Source organism: Mixophyes fleayi, chromosome 11 (genome assembly GCF_038048845.1).
Source record: "Mixophyes fleayi isolate aMixFle1 chromosome 11, aMixFle1.hap1, whole genome shotgun sequence".
Taxonomy (NCBI): domain Eukaryota; kingdom Metazoa; phylum Chordata; class Amphibia; order Anura; family Limnodynastidae; genus Mixophyes; species Mixophyes fleayi.
In genome coordinates this window covers 60,921,599-60,946,055 of record NC_134412.1, presented here as the reverse complement: position 1 = coordinate 60,946,055, position 24,457 = coordinate 60,921,599, and the positions used below count along the sequence as shown (strand labels likewise).

At 39.7% G+C, this 24,457-nt stretch overlaps 1 long non-coding RNA gene across 1 annotated transcript in view; it reads left to right on the top strand.

The window, feature by feature from the left end:
* LOC142106916 (uncharacterized) overlaps positions 1 to 24,457 on the top strand; it is a 41,144-nt gene that overhangs the window by 9,031 nt on the left and 7,656 nt on the right. The window contains exon 3 of the long non-coding RNA XR_012679813.1: positions 15,120 to 15,215. This is a non-coding gene — a long non-coding RNA (uncharacterized LOC142106916). The remainder of the gene's footprint in view (positions 1 to 15,119; positions 15,216 to 24,457) is intronic.

Here is a 24,457-nt window from a genome sequence, read left to right as displayed (position 1 = left end):
GACGTTGTGCTCTTTAAACAGAACCGTAACTTGGCCTATTAATAATTACATATATCTGGCACAGACTGACACAGGTGAGAAAAACAAACAGTGGTGTGTGCCTATTGAAATGCAGAAATTTGTATTACACTTAGTACTTGTTTGGTGGCTACTGCACACATGAGAGATGGAAACTTACTGAGATATTCTTTTCTGCTTGAAGCGCCCTCCTCTGTTCCAACAACTCTTTAACAGTCATCCTAACCTTAACTCCCTGGTATACCTTTGGTTTGGCTGAAAAACAGGTAAAGGAAGAAATTGACAATTTGCATCATGAGAAAAGCAAACACCTGATGGGCTGATTGAGACACTTTTTTTCAGACGTGGTTCAGATGTCATTTTACTGGCCATTCGGTTTGGTTACATTTTACAATATACACTTCAGGTTTAAATAAAACAAAATTCAAAGCTTGGCAAATATTAGACAATATTCCTATTATTCCTGTAAGAATGTGTAGATAAAGTGAACTTTGTGCTCACTTTACTGGCTAAAATGAAAACTGTGGACAAAGGACCTCGTTTATAATGTGCAGTCCATACGTAGGGCAAGCGCCTTTGATTTGCGCCGGTGTGCTTAGGTGTTCCGCACTTCATTTTACTGGCATGAAAAGTTGCCATGGGAGGCGCCTACACACACTAGTTGTGTACCTAGGTGTGTGGGGAGGAGGAAAATCATATTAAAAGACCAACCTCCTACTGTTTTAGAAGCATCCATTTCATTGGCTAAAAAATTCCATTTTGTTTCTAAAATACCTCTTGGTTTCACCTCATTTTTGTCTTATATTGTCAATGAGTTACCATAAATAATTATTTGCTATATGATGAATTCGTGAGTGTTTGGAGCTTTGTGTTACTTTTCCTAAAAATGATCTTTTCTGCAAAAGTGCAACTAGAAGGTGCATTATGGACCTCATTTAGAGTCGGACGTAATGTCCGTTTAAGAAGTGTAGGACTGGGAGTGTGCCGCAGCTTGGTAGGGTATTACGAGTGGCAAGCAACCCCAGTAGCGTCCCACTCTTCATACCCTACCGAGCTGTGACCAGTTCCTACAGCTAGCTAACCGCTCGCGCCACCTAATTCCTGCCGCACAGCTTTAGCCCTGTTTTGATGTGTGTTCCGTCTGCTCCTCACTGCGACTAGGGTGTATTTACATGGCCACGCCTTCACAACTCCGTGTTCCTCCCATTCTCTCGTAGTGAGTCGCAAGATGTCGCAAGTGTTAATTGCGTCCAAGATGCAGGTGGATGTGGTCCTTTCTGCACATGCGTGATAGTGTTTGGTTTTTTTTTGTTTAGATGCACCTAAAACTGACATTCCTACTCTAAATGAGGTCCTATATATATAAGAGGAGACACAATCTACGCCAGCTCGAAACTGGCGCAGATTCAGATTCATTTCATTAATCTTGCTCCACAAAAGTAAATCTCATTTATGCACTGCTCTGCAAACCTTTGTAAAACAATACACCTACTGTGTTGTTTGTATGGAATGCCTAACTCTGCCACACTCTCCCCATCAGCTGGGGCAAACTGCTGCTGTCTGCAAACTTCTGCTCTTTTGTTTGGTAGAACTATGCTCGCCAGAAATCTAGGCACACTTGTGCAAATTGTGGTGCACTGCCAAAGTGAATTTCCCACAGTGCCTATGCTTTTTCTGCTTCAAAACTGAGGCCCACAATGCATGTATGAGCGTCAACCCTATGCAAATTCAGGGGCGCTGCACGTTCCTGGTACCAGAGGTCAAAGTTCCAAAGGTGAAACATAATGCTCCTGCTGATTTAAAAAAAAAATTACATTTTTTTATAAAATCATTTGATACAATATGGGATTGATTCAGCAACGCACGCATCTGCCGGTTTTATGTGTATCGTATGCAAAAGCACTCTGCACATCTCCAGCCCTGGAGATATGTCCATGAACACTGCCCTGTCTAACACATCGTTGAACGCAAAGGACACTTACCACGGGCTACCATTTCTGGGAGTGAATGTGCCTTAGTCAATTTACAGTAGGTGTGCGCCAAATTCAAGCACACGCAGCCCTGTACGCATCCAGCTCTGACCATTTCAAAATTACTTGTTTTTCTGAATTATCTCTTGCTCCAGCTAAAGGGCTGATCAGTAGGGATGTCTCATATGCCCCGCCCCCTTCCTGATTTCTAAGGCTGCCGGCGGCTGCACAGTATGTGCAGGTCCGCTCGGCAGTGACAGTGTGCTGCCCCACTGCTCTGATTGTGTTTAAAACACAATCAGAGCAGCCGGGCAGCACACTGTCACTGCTGAACGGACCTGCACAGTGTGCAGCTGTCGTCAGCAAGCCCCTGCTAGGGGGGACGATCGCCCCCCCCCCCCCCTCCCCTGGATCCGCCACTGTGGTGACCTGGCACACAAAGAGATAATGTTCACTGGATATCTGAATTATCAGTCAGGAACAGCTGAAATGCAAAATTATTTCAATCACTCTTGGCCATCTTTGTTTGGTGGAGCCCCTCACACACATGTAGATTTGGATTTAAACTGAGTTTTCAGCATATAATAAACCTTTATACTTCTGCACATACCCACAAAACACTAGTTATGTTTGCAGCCAAATATAGTCTGAGCCGTATCTTACTCTTACGCAGGTTGTGAACCTTACGATTGAAGAAAGTTAATGGGGGAGGATGGCGTGTAAGGGCGTGTTGGAGCAAGTGCAACTTTTGTAGACTGATACTATGAGATATCTGTGCTTGTCCGTAGATGGGAAACTGCTTGATCACTGGTGTAAGAAACAAACTGATAGTGAGGACCATCGGCTTAGATGCGTATGTCTCAACACACCGGTGTAAGATGCGTCTTTGTTTGAGGACACAAATTCCATCTGCTTTTTGATGAGAACTGCATCCAACTCATTTCATTTAAGTTATCTTATTGAGTGTGAGTGTGTGTATGAGCTTTAATTTGTTTGAATGATTAACACTCATAATGCACATGTTAGGTCATTGAATGACTCAGATGGAGGGTACCAGAATGACAGACACTTGTCTCATTTGTTAACTTAACTGAGATTGTGCTGTGTAATTAGTTTATCCATGTCTGTATTCATTAAGAAAATGTGTCTATACCAAGGATTAATGCACCTCTTACTGCAAATTATTATGCATATAAGATGACCCCTCTGAGATCTGAGACCTGTATAAAAGCCCTTGATCTTCAGGTTTGTGCCTTCATGTGGTCATGGAACTTCTGGGTGACTTCTAATATCATTATAATTTACAGTAGTGGTTGATCATTTCCTATATAGTTCCTCATTTACACCAATGTAGCTTTAAGGTGCCCCTACACAGGCATATCTGGCCACTTGTCCAGAGATTCAAGTGACTAATAAATGTTCAGTTTGGCCAAACTGCTGCATGATAAATATACCCCTTAAACTGTTGATGACTGCTGCCCTACTCACTTGGGGCCTCATGTAGCGTTGCCCACAAAAAGATATAAGCTTGTGTTAGTATGCAGAGTTTGTTGTATCTTGCGAATATGACCCTTTACACTTATAGGGGCATATTCAATTAGCTTTGCAGTCTGCGATTACAGGTGGCTCTGCATGTAAAGCGACAATATGGTACCGCAACACCGCAAATTTTCCTTCTAAACCCTATGGGGTGTGCACGGAAATCCACGATGTTGCGGTAACGGGATTGGTGTAGCTGCACGTATTCGCAGACCGCCATGTGGCATGTAAGCATAGGTAGAGCACAATAACGGCATGTTCAAATAAATGCCACCAATGTGGACTTGGACACAGACGTAGATAGCATGTCAGGGACATATCTGTAGCGGGTGCTCTACCACTGGTGTAAGTTATGAAATCATAGTGATGACGGTTGGATATGTGTTTTTTCCCACGACATTTACACCTGTGTGTTAAGCTGGGTACACACTACACATTTTTCATCCAATAATCGGCTAAATCAGCCGACATACGACCGCTCGTTCAAAAGTCGGGTCAGTGTGTGCAGTGACACGATGGTTGAAAGTCTGCCCAAATGGACGATTGTCGCCTCATTTGGTTGGTCGTACCGTTTATTATTTTCGTTCCGATCTCGTTTCCATTGTGTAGTGTGTATAAACTTCCGACCGATCCACAACAGTGAGTACGAAATTACAGTCATTGCTCGCGACAACATGGCTGTAAAAAGTTGCTAAAGGGACGTCCGCTCTTCCCTTTATCGTCCTAAACAAGGCTAGTGTGTATGCAGTCCATGGACCGAGCGATCGGACCATCGATCGCATGTAAAATCGATCAGCATAAAAAGTTGGTTGAAAATTCTGTAGTGTGTACCTAGCTTTAGAGGGAACTTGAGTCCAATGCTACATGAGTTCCTCAGGGAGGGTATGTATTCACAAGTCCATGGCGCATTTCCATGTTCTGTGGTTGACCAGAAGGTGAAAACAGTCTGAGTGGATTTTAACATGAATATATGTTGATCAATGTGAGAAATGCTTTATATAGTATCACTGCATGCTGAGAGGACCAAAAATAAAGTAAGATGAGTGCTAAAGAATTGTAGAATGAACATACAATTGTTTGTGAACATATGGGCTCAAGTTAACCAAGCTCTAAACAACACTCATAGCTAATTAGAGTTAATTAAAACAATGGACGGTAACGATTATTTCTGTTTGGCGGAATAATGTCAGAAAATAACAATTACAATGAATACCTGTCTGCAAAATGATACAATTTTAAAACCGGGGTTCTTTAATAATAACTACTTATCCAGCGTATTAAATTAGTAAGCTCTCCCTATTCTCTTCTCTCCCCGATGTCTCTCGTATGCCTATATTTTTCAAATTAGTAGTTCAGAGGTCTGCAGATTGTGTCTATCCAGCAGTTGTGGATCTACAACAGCTTGAAAGCCATCGGTTGCCCAAGTCTGCTTTTGTCCATCTTTGTCACAGTGACATCATATCGCCCTTAACCCCTAGAGCTCCTCAGCTGTTTTCTCCTAAAAGCAATGGAGATCCGATGTTGAATTTTAATTTCACTATCATCCAAAGCATCCCTATGCTGAATTGAATATAAGACGGAGGGATGCTTTGGCCAATGGTTTTATTCGTATTCGCCAACTTCTAGCACGATTTTATTACATAAGGACCTATACTTTGCTCTGTATACTATACATTATGGAGATATTTTTTGTAATAAACCCAGGGTTTGACTGCACGTCAACCCCTGACAATAAACCTGCCAATGTAATCATTTTTACTTGCTCATTTTTCCCGATATATGGGGTATACATCGGGAAAAATGAGCAAGTAAAAATGATTACATTGGCAGGTTTATTGTCAGGGTTTGACATGCAGTCTGGAGCAAAAGAACGATTAAAAGGGGTCAAAAATAGTCTGCAAATAATACAAATACTATGAATCTAGGAGGCAATCCAAAAGTGCCTTTGCTTTGTTTGCATTGCATGACTATGTTCCTGAGATCTAACATGCTTCCACTTTAAAGGCAACATTTTGCAACATTTCTTTTTTGAACAGAAACGAAGTAGCATTAATAGATACATCGTTGCACACTATGCTGTTCTAATGAACTGTTGATAAAGACGTAAAGTCTTGGATAAATCTGGAGCTTTTACGACAAAAGAGAGGGGAACAGACAGTCTAGTTCTGGAGAAAAGTTCTCTCTGCAGATCTAATACAGAACCTTTAATGTCTGCACCCTGAATATAACCAGCAATCATGTGTGGAGAAGAGTCTGAGACTGGGTTTAGGACGACTGATATGTAAGTAATGATGTACATACTGAATTAACGAATGATATGAAAGATAGCTGTGCACTATGTAATTGCTTTGTACTATACTCCACGTGTGTATGCGGAAGTAAAAGACGTTAAAGTCACAGCTACCTATGAGTATTAATCCGTTTACACGTGTGCAATAAGATAAGAATATGACTGTTCCTTATCCATAATCAGATCTGGTTGTAAACCTATCTAGGTTGTGGGTGATCAATAGACGCCCAAAACACCATATCAGGGCAGATGTTCTTCTTGTGCAATCAGAAAACCACCACTGTACAAGTTAACCATCTAGTCCCCTAGATATTTCACAATTCACCAGATAATCAGTCCTGCAGCAGATACCTAAGATCTGTTACTAATATATAAAAGTCTGTTGCGTAAGAGATCATATAAACAGACATCAAAATTAAGACAATAGACCCCTCCCACTTACTTATAATCAGTTTTGCCTCGCATTGTTCGCAATGCACGTACTACTGTGTCAAAGAGTTAACATGGTTCTCAAAAGAAAGTTGTTCTAAATATGAGACTAGTGGAGGACAGGACTGTCTGATTGTCTGACACCACAATACTACCCCATAACATGTTATAGCAGATTTCCTTACAATCATGAATTATAAAATGAGGATTCACATTATATGTACTTTTTTTCAAGAAGAAGCAATGACAATCGTGTATCAGTTATGTGAAATTAAGAGTATTGTAATGCACTGATTTCTTGTAATTAAGACAATTTAGGAATCTTAAGTAGGCAATTAGCACTTGATTAGCGGTTGGACGATTCAGATAATTGTGTAAAATAGATAACAGAAAGAATTGCATTGTTTTCCAAAGGATATGCGTTTAAAAGTAATCTAGTTTTATTAAGTCCTGCAGAGCCTTATACACATCGAATTAATACAGAAGAGACGAGATAATGTGAATGTCTAAATGTGATTCGAGAAAATACGTGTATATACATATGCTATGTGGAAGAATAGGAAAATATTGCTTAGCATAGCTTGATTGCGTTATTATTGTAGGTTAATCTACTGCTGTTTTACCTGTTAAAATGCGCATTACATAATTTATCTTGCCTGTCATTGACGAGTATCTAAATACTTTACACCCTGCCTGTCATCGAGGAGTATCTAAATACTTTACAATTACAATCAGATACAGATTTATGATGGCATTGCGCAAGATAAAATGAGTGAATTCTAATAATGCCAAAGGCATATGGGACAGAGCATATTGTTTCAGTCTTTAAAATAAATAAATAAAATGTTATGTATGCTTTAAGGTACGATATACGATGTGAATGAAATTACTATCATTACGTTTATTTGTGCCACCTACACTGATTCCTGTCCAGCATGAACAGACATTGCTATGCACATTTGGGTGTATATTGAGACTTGTTGGTAAAGATTGTGGCTGGGATGAGAGGGGTTAGGGATACAGTTAGGTGTCCGTAGTAAGGCGCTTGCTAGGCGGATAAATGAAGTAGAGAACACCCGTGAAGGGCGACCCCTGCCGAGAGCATGCAGCATAGGCGTTATGATCAGCGCATGGCTCAATCTGCAAGTTCCGATCACAGAGTGGGAGAAAAAGGGACCTCAGCCTCGGGAGACTCAGCTGCTGCATCGGGTTAAAGGGACTACACATTGACCCCTCACAGCTCCCAGATATAGGGGGAGGGAGGAGGGAATCTCGCTGGAAAACCTACGGCTCTGATCGCTTTTTCTAGCCATAGGGGAAAACAGAAACGCCCAGTTTTAACGGTCAGAGATGGGGGGATCTACAAAACTCTGATTTCTAATCTCTTTTTTTTTTTTAGACTGTGTCTTTTTTTCCCCTCCGATGTCACAAAAAAAATCACTTGATTTGTAATCTGAATTCACATGATCACTGAATTATCAGTGCACGTTATGCGTTTAAAACAATAGCTTCAAAACGTGCAAAAGACTGGCAAATCATACACGACTAGAATAACAAATAATGCATGATTCTAAATGTGTAAAAAAATGCAATAATAAACTGTATTGTGCCGATGTTATGAAAATGAACAGTTGCAGCCTAAAGAAGACACTTGCTCCCAGTTTTCCAGAAGGCTGCTGTGTCTGATCATATAGCTCTGCCTTGCTACTTCACTAAAATACATTAATAATACTTAAAATAATACAGACTATAGTGAGCTAGTGCTAAAAAGTAATGTAGGGCATTGTTATTTAAATATGCAAACGATATTTTTACTGGAGCACTTTTAATCTGCAAACTGCACTGAGGTGTTCTGCATATTAATATCTCTCTTATTTCTTTAAAGGTACTGCATACAAAGAAGAATGAAAAAAAAACATGTTTACAAAAAAAACTGCAAAAGAGGGGAAAAAAGAGTAAAACAAAATTAACTTACCAGACATTTGAGAAGATTAATCGAGGTTTTCCTTATTTAAAGAAAATTCCCACTGATGCTGCTGTATAAATCAGCCACAGCACCTCTTCTATAGTGGGGAAATAGTGCATAAGTTTGTAATTTCTTCAAAGTTCTTAAAATAAACCAAGTCACTTAGCTGAAATTCAGACTGTAGATATACAATACAAATGTATTATACCTACAGATATATGATTGAATTTTTTCCCCACCATGCCATCTATTTAAAAACTCTAGAATCCAATGATTTGACAATCAATGATTGCGCGATAGTTTCAATTTGAATATTCAAAGCCCTAACAAAAAGACAGATCTTTTTTTGAAACAAAGCACTTCCACATATAACTGAGGGTCTTTGGGAATAATATTTGATTTCAATCCCTCCCACTGTCCCTTTTTTTTCTACATTTTCAACATTTTATACACCTTTCCCCCAAATTAGCTGTGTTCTCATAAAGAACCCCCGTATTTGCAATATAGAGGTGACTAGAATACCAGCGATCTGTTAAATTGTGAGAGCTAACAGTGCATGATCTGTTGGTACATTATAAATATTTTGGGGGGTCAGGTATGGCTAATTTTTGCGTTTTTGGGGATTTGTGGCAGGGATATGCCATGAAGGGGGCGTGGCAGCACAGCAGACACTGCTGAGCAAGTCATTGTGTTAGAGGAGCAGGCCGGGCGCCTCAGCCACTACACATCTGTTCTAGCTGCTGTCCATGTACAGTGCATGTTTTCAACACGATTTTTACACTTTTAACTGTGCAGAAAATATAACTTTATAATTAGATTGTTTTAGAAAACGAACTAATTCGATGTCACTTGCTAATTCTATAAAAGGAGCCTGTTATACAACATTATAATTCTCACTTTACTGAGAGCAAACCCAACCTATGCACGTGCTTAATATATATATATATATATATATATATATATATATATATATATATATATACATATATAGATATATATATATATATATATATATATATATATATATATATATATGTATATATATATATTAGACTTTTTATTAATTATCTTACATTATTTGTTATAAAAGTGTACTGCAGATATATAGCTCACTCTTTGAGGTATTGTGGTTTTTAGAGATATGCATTTTATTGATTATATTTTACTATTATTACCATTAATATGATAATCTGTGTCCAAGAATATTTTTGTGAAATGGTCTGTACACAAAATACAACATTTAAGTTTGGTTCATTTATATGAGAAACGTGTCCATAATTTAGTAATAATCGCGTTCCCTTTTTTGTAGCAGACTCCAGTATTATATGATCAGGTGTGTCATAAAATTGTTTTAACACAATCCATTTATCATTTGCCCTAGTGTAGGTTCTATATGTATGTATAGAATGTAATAGTATATGCATAGGCATGCATTTGTGTGTCATATGTTTGTGTGTGTAACATGTATGTGTATGTATATATAGACACACATACATGTTCTCTCACAAGTATACATTAGTGAATATATATGTATTCTAGATATATACTCGACACTGTTGGTATTTATGCACGTTTATTATATGCTTCTAAATTTATTTCCTTAGCCACAATTTGCTACACGTGCAATGAGGTCGTAGTGAGATCTCTATGTTGCAATCGTGTTTGTGAAGTCAATATTAATATCCAAGCACTGTGTTTGCTCTTATAGATTCCACAGTATGAGAAGAATTGTGAAGGTATAGATGGAAATTTAACAGAAGAAAAGAACAAACAATCGTCGTTTGGGAAACTGCATCAGGTTTGCACAAAGACCTAGTTAGTATAGGGGGTGTAATCTGAAAAGTGACTGTACATACAGGGCCTGATGCTGAGTTAAAAGCAAAGCAAAAAACAGGAGCACATTTGCTTCTGGACCAATCATGCTGCAATGCATGATGTGCGAATTAATTATTATTATTATTATTTTTGCAAACAGGAAAAGTACAGACTGCTTTTGCTTATAACACACAAGTACTGGAAAGCTTTATTTTTACACTTTAATTTAGAGTTTATCCATATAGATGGATAGATAGATAGATAGATAGATTAATCTGTACATTTTAAAGCACCCCCTTGCTGTGTAACATGGATTTATGAAGGTGCAAATTTGCTCCTTTTTTGTTCCTTGCTCCTAACTCAACATCAGAGCTACAGTTTTTCCCAGTAGCAGCAAACACAATACACATTTATTCAAATTTAATTTAGCTGATTTGTGCATTTATATTTTTATATTCTTTTGACAAGTTCCAAAACACACACACACACACACACACACACACACACACACACACACACACACACTTTAACGCTGAAGTTTAGAACCCGCACACATCAGGCTGTTATCATGGTGAAAAAGAAAATTAATTATATTTCTGATGTATTTATTCACAGGAAACATATTTTTAATTTATTAAACAAGTAACTTTATTATTAATTTTTATTTCACACATTGCATGACAGATTACATTGATAGCTGGAAACACTAACATATCATTGAGTGAATTAGGATATAAAAATTAATAAAATGGTTACAGTGCCACCTACTGCTGGAAAAGTGTACAATGTTTATATTATAAATTTTCGCTCCTTTTTTTACAACATGTTTGGAAATGAATGTTAAGTTAAACAAATACATTGTTTGAAAACAAACTGTTTAATAATATGCTAAGTAAACCATATTCTCTGTGCACATTAGGCTGTGTTAAAATACATTTCTTACATATAATTTGCGGAGGCATTTTGTGGCCTGAACTAACATTCAGATAATATAGATTATCATTTACTAGGAATAAAGCATCAGATATATCAATGGTTATTTGTAAATTGTTACCTTAACCTTGTGTATCACACTCCCATTGTCCCATAGATCCATGTCCACTTACCTCTCTGTAAATATTACCCAGTATTGTTTTATTACTGTTTGTAACAAATTGTAAGGCGCTACGGAATTTTCTGGCGATATATAAATAATCGATAATGATGATGATGATGGTGAAGTTAAAATAAGCTGCAATCATATGAGTACTGGTTCAGATCACATAATGTCTGCATTCATTATGCCTCATTTATGAAGCTCACTGGATAAGCACATATAAACGCCCAGGTTTTGCATTAATCTAGATGGTCCACCCAGTCCACATCAAGGTCCAGGACTTTTCTCTGCTTTCTGGGAAGACACCTTCACAAACTAGAAATTTGGAGACAAATAAGTTCTCAAGAGGTGCCTGCTCTATACTTAGAGCACCTGCACTCCACTCATCCTCAGCCTGTGCCACTCCTGATCTTCCGCAAAATCCATTCTCTTGTGCTGGAAATGAATCTGTAAGAAATCTCACTTGTGCAAATCATGGTGCACAACAGGACCAAAGTTGGTTTTGGACGGCACGTTGGCTATTTTCGACTTCTTTAATTACCTGTCCGGCGGACAGGGCCCATAGGTGACTTAAAAATCCAGTGGTGGTGTGACTGGAACTGGAGCTGGTGGGACAGGATAAAAAAGGTGGTGTGCCCCTGTAAATGCCTCATCTTCATAGGTCAATCTCCTTCTTGTCCTGCAAGATGAAATCTCATTTTTGGTGCAAACATAGCCACACTCGTTCTCTTAATCCTCACACAGCAAGATAAACGTTTTGTAACCCTGTAGGTGGTGCCAATTTGTGTGACAAGACCATGCATTTTCCCATAAATCCTAATACACATGCACAAAAGCAGAAGCAAGACATCACATCATGGTATGACAAGAGCAGAGCTTTCAAAATACTTTGACTTGCTTATAAATGTTTGTTTATGCTACCAGTACGGTAGATCTGTGCCACAATGCTACCATTGTTAATCAAAAACAGGGACTCTGCTATATTTGCCAGTTACCATGCTTATCTACATCCAGTTATCATGTCCAGTTTGAAATCAAAATGTCAATCTTGAGACTTCCTTTTGGCTAAGCTTAAGTGTAGTATCCGACTTAGTCCGGTTGGTTCGGGACTCTCTGAGTGGGCAGGTCGCCTTGGCCTGATGCTGGAAGGACGGTGGTGTTTGGAGCCCAAGGTTGTTTTAGCCTCCTGGGGACAGGACCCATAGGTTACCTGAAAATGCAGTGGTGGTGGGACTGGTGCCCTTACTTTGCACAGTCCCTGTTGTGAAGGGGACTGGCCAAGACTCACAGCAGAGGCAGTCCTATAGACCCATGTATAAACAAATTTAAATTCTAGGGTTTCATGCAACAATTGTTAACACTCAGTCATAAATTTAATCCAGACTTTGAATTAATCAAAGTGAAATTATAATATTTCAGGGGTTATTTGATCATTGCAGGTGCAAAGCTACAAATGGGCTGTAACCGAGGGCATAGCTACCATAGGTGCAGAGGGTGCAGCTGCTATGGTTCCCACAGCTGTGGCCCTGCCTTACCTGTCAAAGCCCCTTGCCTTTATATAAGTTTTCACCTTTGGGGGGCATAAAGGGGCAGTTGCAAAATGTTGTTATTGAACCCATAATTGTCTAGTTATGTAACTCACAGAAACCAATTAGAATGATCTTTGACATTTACTGCAAGTTAGACTAACAGAACCAAATATCTGATAGGTTGCTATATGTTACTAAGGAATAAATGCCACCTGGAATCCAGCCCTGTGCTAACCAGGCATAGAGCTAGTGTAGCATTATGGTGCGGGGGACCTCACGCTGGTAATAGTAAATTTGGGGTACTCTATGCTTATTGTCCCCTGATTTTGCTAGTAACAGCCTAGGTTGGCAGCACTAGGGTTGGTTAAGCTGTTTTGGGTTGGAATGGCACGCTGTTTTTTAATTATTATGATTTAATGATTTATTTTCTTCTATTCTAATACGGCAAGGTCTGTGCTGGTGACCATCATAGACCAGGAGAAAGCACTCACAACAGATATTTCTCCTATAGACCTATCTGTGGCTGCTTTCAACTCAGCATAGCATGTAAAGAGCTCTAACACACTTTTACATTGCTAGGCTCGCCCACTACTTCCCGTTTTCCGCATCTCTAAGGGAGATCCATCTCTGTCTGAGAGCAAACTGAGATGGATTCTTACGCAGTAGCCAAAAGCGTTTTATTGCGCTTGCAAGTCAGACATGAGTCCGTTAGTCGGTAACCACTGGAAACCATTGCATACACCTCCTATGCCCCTATTACTTCAGAAAATGTTGTATGTAGCAGCCATGGACAAAATCACTACCTAGCTAAATAACAAAACATATAAAATCATCCAAAAATGGGGATTCTGGTTTTTGGTTACAAAATTTCTTCACAATCCAGACCTGTACCTGTACATTTGAATAGGCATCTTGTCCCTTTTTTGGTCCCAGCAAATGCTTAACTATCAAGAACCCTTTTTCCCCTCATCTCCCTTTCCTTCCCACTCCTTTCTGTCCCTTACTCACCCATCCTTATTATTACCAATATTCTTACTAACATCCTGATTAAGATGGAACAATTATTTTTTTTAGGAAAAGCCTGCATCTTATTTCTAACAAAATGTATTTGTGCTCATAGATATAACTAGAAAATGCACTGATTGTGGCCTACTTTCTGTACCGTACTCACAATGTGTGGCGATTAAATAATAATTATTGCTGTAGGGTTGATGGACCACATAGTGGTTGCGTGCTTTGCCAATGTGTAAGTCACTCCTTGGCTCTGTTTGCATTGACAACGTTTGGGTATTTCTGCATGTAAATGAATCAATGTTTGGAATATTGTGGCTGTGGATTTGGGCCCTTGTTTGTAAGTTGCTTATACACTAAGTTAATTAGTAATTTTAAGTGCTGAAAGTGGACAATAGCAATGATATTAATTCACTATTAGCCTAGGAAGTGCTGCTTTTACTTTTTTACAGTAAAAGATGGCGAAGATTTTTTTAGCAAGCTTCTCCCATTTCTGTATTATTCTAGGCATGGTAAAAATAATAGACACTTGGAAACTGCAGGAGAGATACAGTACGTTGAGTATTTGCTTGGACAGTGTAAAGCTGCTCATTGACCCGTAGATCCTATCACCTGATTTGTACACTGATTTACAGCATCTCTGTCCAATTTTGCCACCGATGGATCCTATTTGAGTGGTTGGCTGATGACTGGGTTGTTGCTGGGTTCTCTGACACCCCACTGCCTGGGGTGAGCACACGTTCTGTGAGGGCCACACTCTGGGGAGAGCCTGATTGCCTCTGGTGGAAAACAAAATTTGTTAAAGACAGACTGCTGCAGCCCAGAAGTGTCCGAACTGTCTCATGATCTTTGTGATCATCATTTAACCTGATTTTTCATTGGACCCAATTTGACATCTGATTGATGCTAAAATGTCAATCAGGTTTGCATGTTGTTTTAAGCCTATGCTTATACAATACCTAATAATACAAAATGTCTAAACACTCCAACTGGCTGGCCAAATTGCTGCATGTATGGCAAAAAGCTTTAGCCCTATGGATTGAATTGTATTAACTCACTTACAGAATCATAAATGCAAATATGACTAAAGGGGTGTTTACAAAGGTGTGCAGAATTCATTAAAGAAAAAAGTCATTTAATTTGGAAAATGGGAATATCAAATTTTCAAAAGGATTAATTTAAATTTTTTAAAGGCCACTAAAAGTAAAGTATAAGGTGATCTAATATGAAAAGGCATTGAATTACAAAACATTTTACACATATATATTTATGTATATGTATATATATATATATATATATATATCCACATATATATATATATATATATATATATATATATATATATATATATATATATATATAAGTTAACATACCATGACAGATTCTAGAAAGTTTTAAAACTGTATGTACTCTCACTCGAAACCTAAGTTGATGATATTGTATCTTCCGTTGCCAGCCATTAAATATCCCAAAAGATGTCCTGCAGAGGGTGATATACTGTATTCTCGTGGATTTCTCCAGGGTGCTTTGGTTTCCTGAAAACTCTAAAGAGGTAGGTTAAGTGTGTGTAAGTGTGTGTGTTTACCTAGTACCTATTTGACATATGGAAATTTGCATTACAGGCTTACTGATTTATTAAAAGTGGTTCATGCCATTGACACTTTGTGAATCACTTTGCCAATTTGATAACAATAAATTAGACATGAAATCAATAAAGTATGATTTATTATAAATATTTCCTTTAATTGTTTATGCATGTTATACCACCTTATAGATGCTACTGTCAGACAGCCTATTTACTATACGTGCTGCATTTTAAATGCTGAGTTAAATTGTTCCTACAATGACACTTAGGAGGTCATATAGAGTTGGGCATAATTTACACTTTCAGCGTAAGTGTAAGTGTAAGTTGCGTCTTGTACTTTACTTTGTATTCCAAGCCACACATATCTTAAGATACGTATGATTTGGAATAGTATGCAAAATACGTGGGGATTTTACACCAGGTGGAAAGCAGCCACAACGGCTACACCTCCTGGAGGCATATCTGTGGCTACTTATGTGGGGCAGCACGGTGACGTTACTGGCTTGTTTTTCATGTGGCACACAAATACTTGATAGCTTTATTTTTACACTGAAATTAAAGTTGATCTATGACATGCCTATCCCAACTATAAATCAGTCCCTACATTTTAAATTTACCTCCACTTCTAATGCAACATGGTTTTGCCAAGGTGCAAATTTGCTCCTTTGCTTTGCTCCTGACTCAATATCAGGCCCTAAAAGTGTTTACAAACAACGTTCCATCTAATTCTTGGAACTAAAGAGTTAAATGGTTAATTTAAATTCCAGAATGGTTATCTCAGAAGAAAGATTCAACAAGGGCCTAAAACATAAGCATGAGAATAATAATTGATTTCAACATTGCTATAATGGGTACTGCAACATCTTTAAAGGATATAAACTTTAACTTCCCAATATTTGTCACAAAGGCTAGATACTAGACACCTGACTTGTCACAGTATAATTGCATATTTCGGGTTTTACAACATACTGAAACAAAGCCTACGTTATGTCAAGTTTTAATATATGACTGAGCCCAGCTGAAATATTTTCTTGTCCTTTTATGAAGAAATATGCAAAAGTGTTTGTATTGTGTACACAACGAAAACATCTTTAGGGGAAATAAGGAGGCATGTGTAATCCTGTCTATGTGAACATGTTGCTTAGATTACTGTAGACCTCTAGATATGTCATCAATAATTGAAGATAAGGAAAGAGAGCAATATGTAAAAATTAACAATGCAATTCCATGTAACTTCTAATAATATTTGAGGATTTTGGGCGTCATCTAACATGGCACGGTGGCTAAGTGGTTAGCACTTCTGCCTCACAGCACTGGGGTCATGAGTTCAATTCACGACCATGGCCTTATCTGTGAGGAGTTTGTATGTTCTCCCCGTGTTTGTGTGGGTTTCCTCTGGGTGCTCCGGTTTCCTCCCACACTCCAAAAAACATACTGGTAGGTTAATTGGCTGCTAACAAATTGACCCTAGTCTGTGTGTGCCTCTCTCTGTCTGTCTGTCTGTGTGTGTGTATGTTAGGGAATTTAGACTGTAAGCTCCAATGGGGCAGGGACTGATGTGAGTGAGTTCTCTGTACAGCGCTGCGGAATTAGTGGCGCTATATAAATAAATGATGATGATGATGATGATACTTCCTCCTCAGCATGAGGAATGTTAATATGCCCTTACTGCACTATGTCTAGGTTTGCCCACCCAATACCTCTCCCGTTCTACCTTTCTTAGTGTAGAGAGACGCAAGGGGAAGATACGTCTCAATCTGCTCTAAAGTTTTTCTATTGAGCATGCGCAGTTGTAAACAACACCTGTGTTCGGATGTACATGACCTCCATAGTAATCAGTGGAGTTTTCCGAGCTACCATTCATATCGTTGTGTTTGAATTATATTTTATATCATACAGTAATCAAAGTGGGACTGTGTACAGTGGTATGCCATACTGCCACACCGGTACTTCTCCTATTGCCCTTATTGTAAAACTATCAAATTCCATTCACTTACTTGTCCCACTTCTATATTTCCACTTCGACCACTGATATCAAGTATATGGTTTCTTCTGTTTAATGGTCTGTCTCATTGAAACTGTACATTACCCGATCGTGTTTCAATAGAGGCTGACAGAGCAGATAAACCTTTTACAAGAAATGCAAAGTTGTATTGATTGTAATTATAAAACTAATGACATTTTCCAGCTGGCTGAACACTAAATACAGATGTCCCATTGCCTATCTTTCAGTTGACTGACTTTAAAAAGCAAAATCTAAACATAGGTGCATGGTTTACACAGTATTTTGAGAGATTTACTTATTTGGCTACAGTGCTGCAAGAGCTCAGCGCTCTTTTCAAGGTGTATAAGCTATTATTAAATCTATTGATTTACTTCCATAGCTGCAGACTTCTGCACACACCTTTCTACATATTCTAGTGGTTGTTGAAACACAGGGATCTGTATTTGTAAGTTAACAAAAAATTGAAACAAAGTTTGTCCTGTGAAATAGAGATGAATTAACTTCCAGAATGACAGTGTGAATTTATTCTGCTCTGTGCTGTGCTTAGGTAGAAGTCCCAGTGGAAGTGATAGGGGAAACTCAACAGAGAAAACACAAAATCATATGGGGAATTCTGAATGAAACACATAAGTCTGCTGGCTAAATGTCTGAAATTCATAGCCACTTGTGGAATGAGATTAACATTCTGTGGAACAGTTTTCACTAATCTATCATTTGTAATTTAAATTTTTTGACATCTGTTCAGGAAAAAAAAAACTGTTTGCTTTGACCGTTTCTTAAAACAAATATTTCCTCCAAAAACTGGAGAAAAATTCAGGCGCAGAATGGAATATCAAGTGCAAAAAGATAAGCGCTACAATTGATTCACTCAAACTCACTCTGAAACAAGCAGCTCATAGGAAGAATTCCTCAATTCTAAAAAATACTGTTATGCAGAATGGAATATATACACGAATATCAGTAAATATAAAAATATATCAAAATAAAAATCTATATAACCTCAAAAACCTAAGGCCCAGGCTGCTGTATAAAGGGGTAGCCTACATATCCCTAGAAAGTATACAACAAAAACATAGCGCAAGAATACAGCACTCTGAAGGACCTAGAAAATGTGAAAACTGGAACACCAGACAGAGAAATGGCAGAAACCCAATCTAATAAAGAGCTCCAAGGGACAAAAATACATAAATTTTATATCACAATAAACATATAAAATAAACACACAAAAAATAGAATATCCCCTGAAAAGATAAATCATAAGTAACTAGGAGCCCTAGTTACTATGGGGGTGGCCACCCGAATGGACAAGGATATTCTAGTCTGCTAGATGATTTACTTGCAATTATCACTTGCAGCTCTTTATTCATTTGAGTTTCCGCCACTTCTGTGTCTGGTGTTCCAGTTTTTACATTTTCTAGTGCCTTCAGAGCGCTGTATTCTTGCTTCTTATTTTTGTCCATTTCTTGCCTTGAGTGTCAATTACAAGATAAGTTTTAGGTTAGCTTCTAGACAAACTTAAATTGTTATAGGATGTTAATTATTATACTGCAATCTAATCACTTTCCCGCTGATCTTTATTATGTCTGGTTCATAATACTGTGTCTGCCCCACTGCTGCTGTTTGCAATATCCTGTAGCTACTGTCAACATCTATCTCCGTCACTCCAACAGTGCATTTAATTTTGCATAAATGTGCCTAGCAGGGTTTCCTAAACTTTAACTTATCTTTAAACATATCCCTACAATGCAGAAGTAATGTACATATTTACACTTGAAAACTATAGCTCCAGCTGCAGCCCATTGGGCTGGAGTTGTGACGTTTGAATGAAAAGTTGAGCATTACTTCAGCACTCAAGGAAAGCACCTATCATTTCCTCTGGCCCCAGTAGAGTAACGGGCATTACAGGAAAAGAAGTTAATTTCATTTATGGTAGCATTGGGGTCCGAGTAGGGGAACCATCACCTATGCCCGTGTGTATGTAAGTTGCGAGTGTGACTGCTTACAGTTAAGGGATGTTTAAAGGTAGAAAAGGCCCTTAGTTTGAAGGAATTCTTTTGAATTAGCTTTGAGGTATAAGAAAAATATAAAGTAAATAATAGATGAAAATTATTAGACAGAAATTTCATTGAGACCTTATTCTATTCTTATTATTATTCTTATTCTTATTCTATTCTATTTTCACATATACTATATGTAAAATGGCTAATGACTGTAATTATATTTAGGATGTTTTCTTAAATATACTTGATTCATAATTGCAATTAACATATGTTTAACCTATCTTGGACTCTCAATTTACCATTATTGAATGCTGTCTTATTGTACTTGGCTCCCACATTTACACAATATTACATCTGTTACATTTACTTGTCTTCGGTCATAAGGATTCACATGGGTCCTATGTTTGCCCAATAGTCCCTCTACACTTTATAATCATATAATTTATAATCATATAATAGTGACAGCTTAAAAATTAAAGCAAAAATAAAAAAAACAGGAACCTTATACACTGTGTAGGAAACTGATTAGGGAATAACACACAACTCACCATCAAGCACCACCCCCAGCTGAGTAACAGCATCAAAATTAACTCACTGGGCCTGGCACCGTGGCAAAACCATGTTGCATTAGAGGAGGTGGTTAATTTAATATTTGCAGACAGATTTATATTAGGCGTAGGAATGTACTAGATCAACTTTAAATTTCAGTGTAAAAATTAAGGCATCAAGTACTTGTGTGCTGCATGAAAAAACAGCCAGTATAACTTATGTGAAAAATAATAAACTAATTTGTACCCCTTGCATTGTAACATGGTTTGTCCAGGAGAAAATTCACTCATTTTTTTGCCTTACTTTCCTTAATGAATCAGGACAACTAACAATATGCTATAAAACATTTTTTAAAAAAAAATTATAATAATAATCCAGCATTAGTTATAAACTATGATGAGTAAAAAAATCACCACTACTTCTCTTTTAGTAATTATACACATGTTGTTACCTTCATGTTTTATTTCTGCACTATTGCATAAACCTATTTGATCCCCTCTCATTTGTCTGTTTCACATGCACATATCTTCACCAGTCTGCACCCCACATGTCAACCTTCTTACCAGTCTGTGGCTCCACCTCTTTACCAATCTGTGGTCCCACTTTCTCACTAGTCTGTGGCCCCACATCCTCACCATCTGTTGTCCTACCTTCTCACCAGTTTATGGCCCAACCTTCCCACCTTCTCACCACACAATGATCCCTCTCCTCCACCTTCTCACCAGTCAGTGCCCCCCCCCATGCTCACCAGTATGTGGTCCTCACCTCTTCAGCAATCTGTGGCTCCTCCTTCTTACAACTCTGTGGCCTGACCTCCTCACCAGTCTGTAACCCTATCTTTTAATCATTCTATGACCCCCACCTTTCTACCTTCTCACCACTCAGTGACCCCACCTCACTACTAGACAATGTATCCTACTCTCCACCTACTCCGCAGTCTGTGGTCTCCAGATCGTCAGCATTCTATGGCCCCACCTTCCCACCACTCTGGGGCCCCACCTTTTCAGTTTGTAGCTCTACCTCCTCACCAGCATGTATTCCTAACCCTTAACCAGTCAGTGGCCCACCTCCTCAGCAGTATGCGCCAACACCTGCTCACTTCCTCACCAATCTGTGGTCCCATTTACTCATCAGGCTGTGGCCTGACTACCTCATCAGACTTTAGTCCATCCTCCTCAACAGTCTGTGGCACCATATTTTCACCAGTCTGAATTCCTGCCTCCTTAGCTTCTCACCAGTGAAGGACCCCATCACCCCACCAATCAGTGGCCCCTCCTCACCACCAATGTGTGGCCCTAACTGCATGCTCAAACAGTTTTGTTTTGTTTTTTAAAAAGTGAAATAATGAACCAGAATTAGTTAGAAACAATGTTGATTAAAAATAAATTACTACTACTACTAATATAGAAATAGAAATAATAGAAATTATACATATTTAGTTACCTATCAAACCAAATATACCTATTTGGTTCCCTCCTAATTTGTCTGTTTCACATGCATGCTTCATCACCAGTCTGTGTTTCACATGGCAATACCCTCACCAGTCTGTGGTTCCATCTCTTACCAATCTGTGATTTCACTTTCTCACCATTTTGTAGCCTCACCAGCTGTAGTCCTATATATTCACCAGTTTATGGCCCAATATCGTCACCTCCTCATCAGTCAGTGACCTCCCCATACTCACCAGTATGTGGTCACTACCACCTAAGTAATCTGTGACTTCACCTCCCTACTACTCACCAGTCTGAACCCCTACCTTCTTACAAGTCTATGGCCCCACCTCCACACAACTCTGTGGCCCCACCTTATCAGTCTGTGGCTCCACTTTCTCATCAGCCTCTATTCCCACCTCCTGACCAGTCTGTGGCGCACCTTCATACTTCCTTATCAATCTGTGGCCCCATTTCCTCACCAGTCTGTGGCCCATTCTCCTCACAGTCTGTGACACCACCTTTTCACCAGTCTTTGTTCCTGCCTCTCTACCTTTTCACCAGTGAGAGGCTCCATCAACCAACCAGCCAGTGGCCTCACCTCACCACCAATCTGTGGCCCCACCACTGTATGGCCATGTCTTCTTAGCTGCCCACCATCCCACCTCCACACCAGTATATGGCTCAACCTGTTCACCAGTCTGTAACTCCATTTCCTCATCAGACCGTGGCCCACCTCTTCACTAGTCTGTAGCCTCAAATCTCCACCAATCAGTGTCCCTTCCTCCTCACCAATCTTTAGACTATTTCCTCACCAGTTTGTGGCCCCACTGTCTAATCACACTCTGACTGTCTACCTCCCTACCTCCTAACCAGACTATAGCCCCACCTCCCCATGATTAAGTGACCCCACCTCTTCACTAGTCAGTAGCTCAAGCTTCAAACTTCCTAGACAATCTGTGGCCCAACCTCTCTAACATCTCACCAATATATTATTATTATTATTATCTTTCATTTATGAGGCGCCACGAAGAGTCTGCAGTGCCGTACATAGAGCATGGGATAACAGTACAGGGTAACAAAACATGGCACACAGGGTAGTACAAAACCAAAGTGCAGTACAACAAAGTGCAATAAGTATAAACAAAGTGCAATAAATATAAACAAGTATCAACTTAGCAGAGAAGAAGGAATGGGAAGGGAAGGAGCAAGGTGATATATTTCCCCACTAGTCTGTCACCACAACTCCTCATCTGTCTGTGGCCTCACTACTCCATCTTCCCATTAGACTTTGACTTTGCCTCCATACCATTCTGTAGACCTACCCCAGTCTGTCGTCCCACCTTTTCACCTCCTCAACAGGCTGTGGCCACAATTAAACAATCTATGGCCATACCTTCTTACCAGATAGTGGCCCCACCTCAGCAGCCTGTTGGGCCGCTTTCAAATTTCCCAATTGTCTGTTCCCCCACATCCCCACTTCCCCACCAAACTGTGTCCCTATTTCATTGCAAGTAAGTAGCCCCACCTCATCATTCATTTGTTGCTAATACTTTCTCACTAGTCAGTGCGTCTACTCCCTCATCATTTTGTTGCTCCAACTTTCTTACCAGTCTGTGATCTGACCTCCATACCAGTCAGTGGCCACTTTACCTCATCAGTCAGTGGCCCCACCACAATATCAGTCAGTGGCACCACCTCCTCACCAGTCTGTGGTGTCATCTTTCCCTCTGTCAATAGCTCTACTTCCTCACCAGTCTCTAGCACCTCTTCCTCACTGCCCCACTTCTCCACTAGTCTTTGGCCCCATTCCATAATCAGTCTGTGGCTCCATCTACCCACCTCCTTCTCAGTCTATGGCCCCAGCTCCTCACCTCTCTGTAGCCACATCTCCACAGCAGTTAGTGGCACCAACTCTTCACCTGTCTTTGGCCCCAATTCCTAACTTCCCCACTGTCTATTGCACCACCTCATCACCTATCAGTTATCCTAGGTCATAACAGCTTTTGGTCCTACTTCTTCACCAGTCTGTGTCCCAACTTCCTTCTTAGTCCTCACCAGATTGTTGTGCAATCTCCTCACCAGTTTGTAAAACTGCTCCTCAGCTGTCTGTTGTACCACTACCCCATCTCCTCAATAGTTTGTGGCCCCACATCCTTGCCAGTTACCTCTCCACAAGTCAGTAGTCCCACCTCTCTTCCATGGGTATATTTACTAAACTGCAGGTTTGAAAATGTGGAGATGTTGCCTATATCAACCAATCAGATTCTAGTTATAATTTATTTAGTACATTCTACAAAATTACAGCTAGAATCTGATTGGTTGCTATAGGCAACATCTCCACTTTATCAAACCCACAGTTTAGTAAATATACCCCCCAGTCTCTTGGCCCCACCTTCCCACCAGTCCATGGCTAAACTGCCCCACCTCCTCATTAGTCTGTGGGCCCACCTCCTCACCAGCCTGTGGCCCCAAATACTCAGCAGTCTGTGGTCCCACCTATTTATAATTCTAAATAGCAGAATACATTTTGGGAGGCTTATCTGGGAAACTAGTCCTTTCCGGTCATTCTCTTATCAGACATCAGACTTCCATCTCTCAATCTTCTTTGTGAAATACACACAGACTATTTATAGTGCTATTTCCAATCAGGGCCGGTGCTAGGGTCCTTGGCGCCCTAGGCACACTTTCACATCCGTGACCCCCCAGGCACACTTTCACATCCGCGCCCCCCCTTCCCGCGTCTTTCCTTACCTTTACTTTCTGCCATAAAGCTGCTCCTCTCTGCTCCGTCTCCTCCCCTCCACTCACTGACACTGTCGGGCAGTGATGATGATGTCACGCCCGACAGTCAGTGAGTGGAGGGGAGGAGACAGAGCAGAGAGGCGGCGGTGGTGATCCAGTGATCCATTGCCCCTTCCACCCTCCCCGTGGATTTATCCGAAGCTGTGCGGCGGCCGTCGAAGGTATGGTCAGCGGTCGCCGCACAGGTTTAAAGTAATTTTTATTCTGTGGTGCCCTCCAGTCGCCTTCCAGAGCCCGGCGCCCTAGGCAACTGCCTAACGTTGCCTAATGGGAGCGCCGGGCCTGTTTCCAACTCTTCTCCTATATCAAATTACAGCACATGACTATCTGTAGTAGTTATTAGTAAACGAACAAGAAGCCAAGACACATGCAAATCCACCAATTTGTACTGGTTATATGGGCAGATAGAGCTTTTTAAGA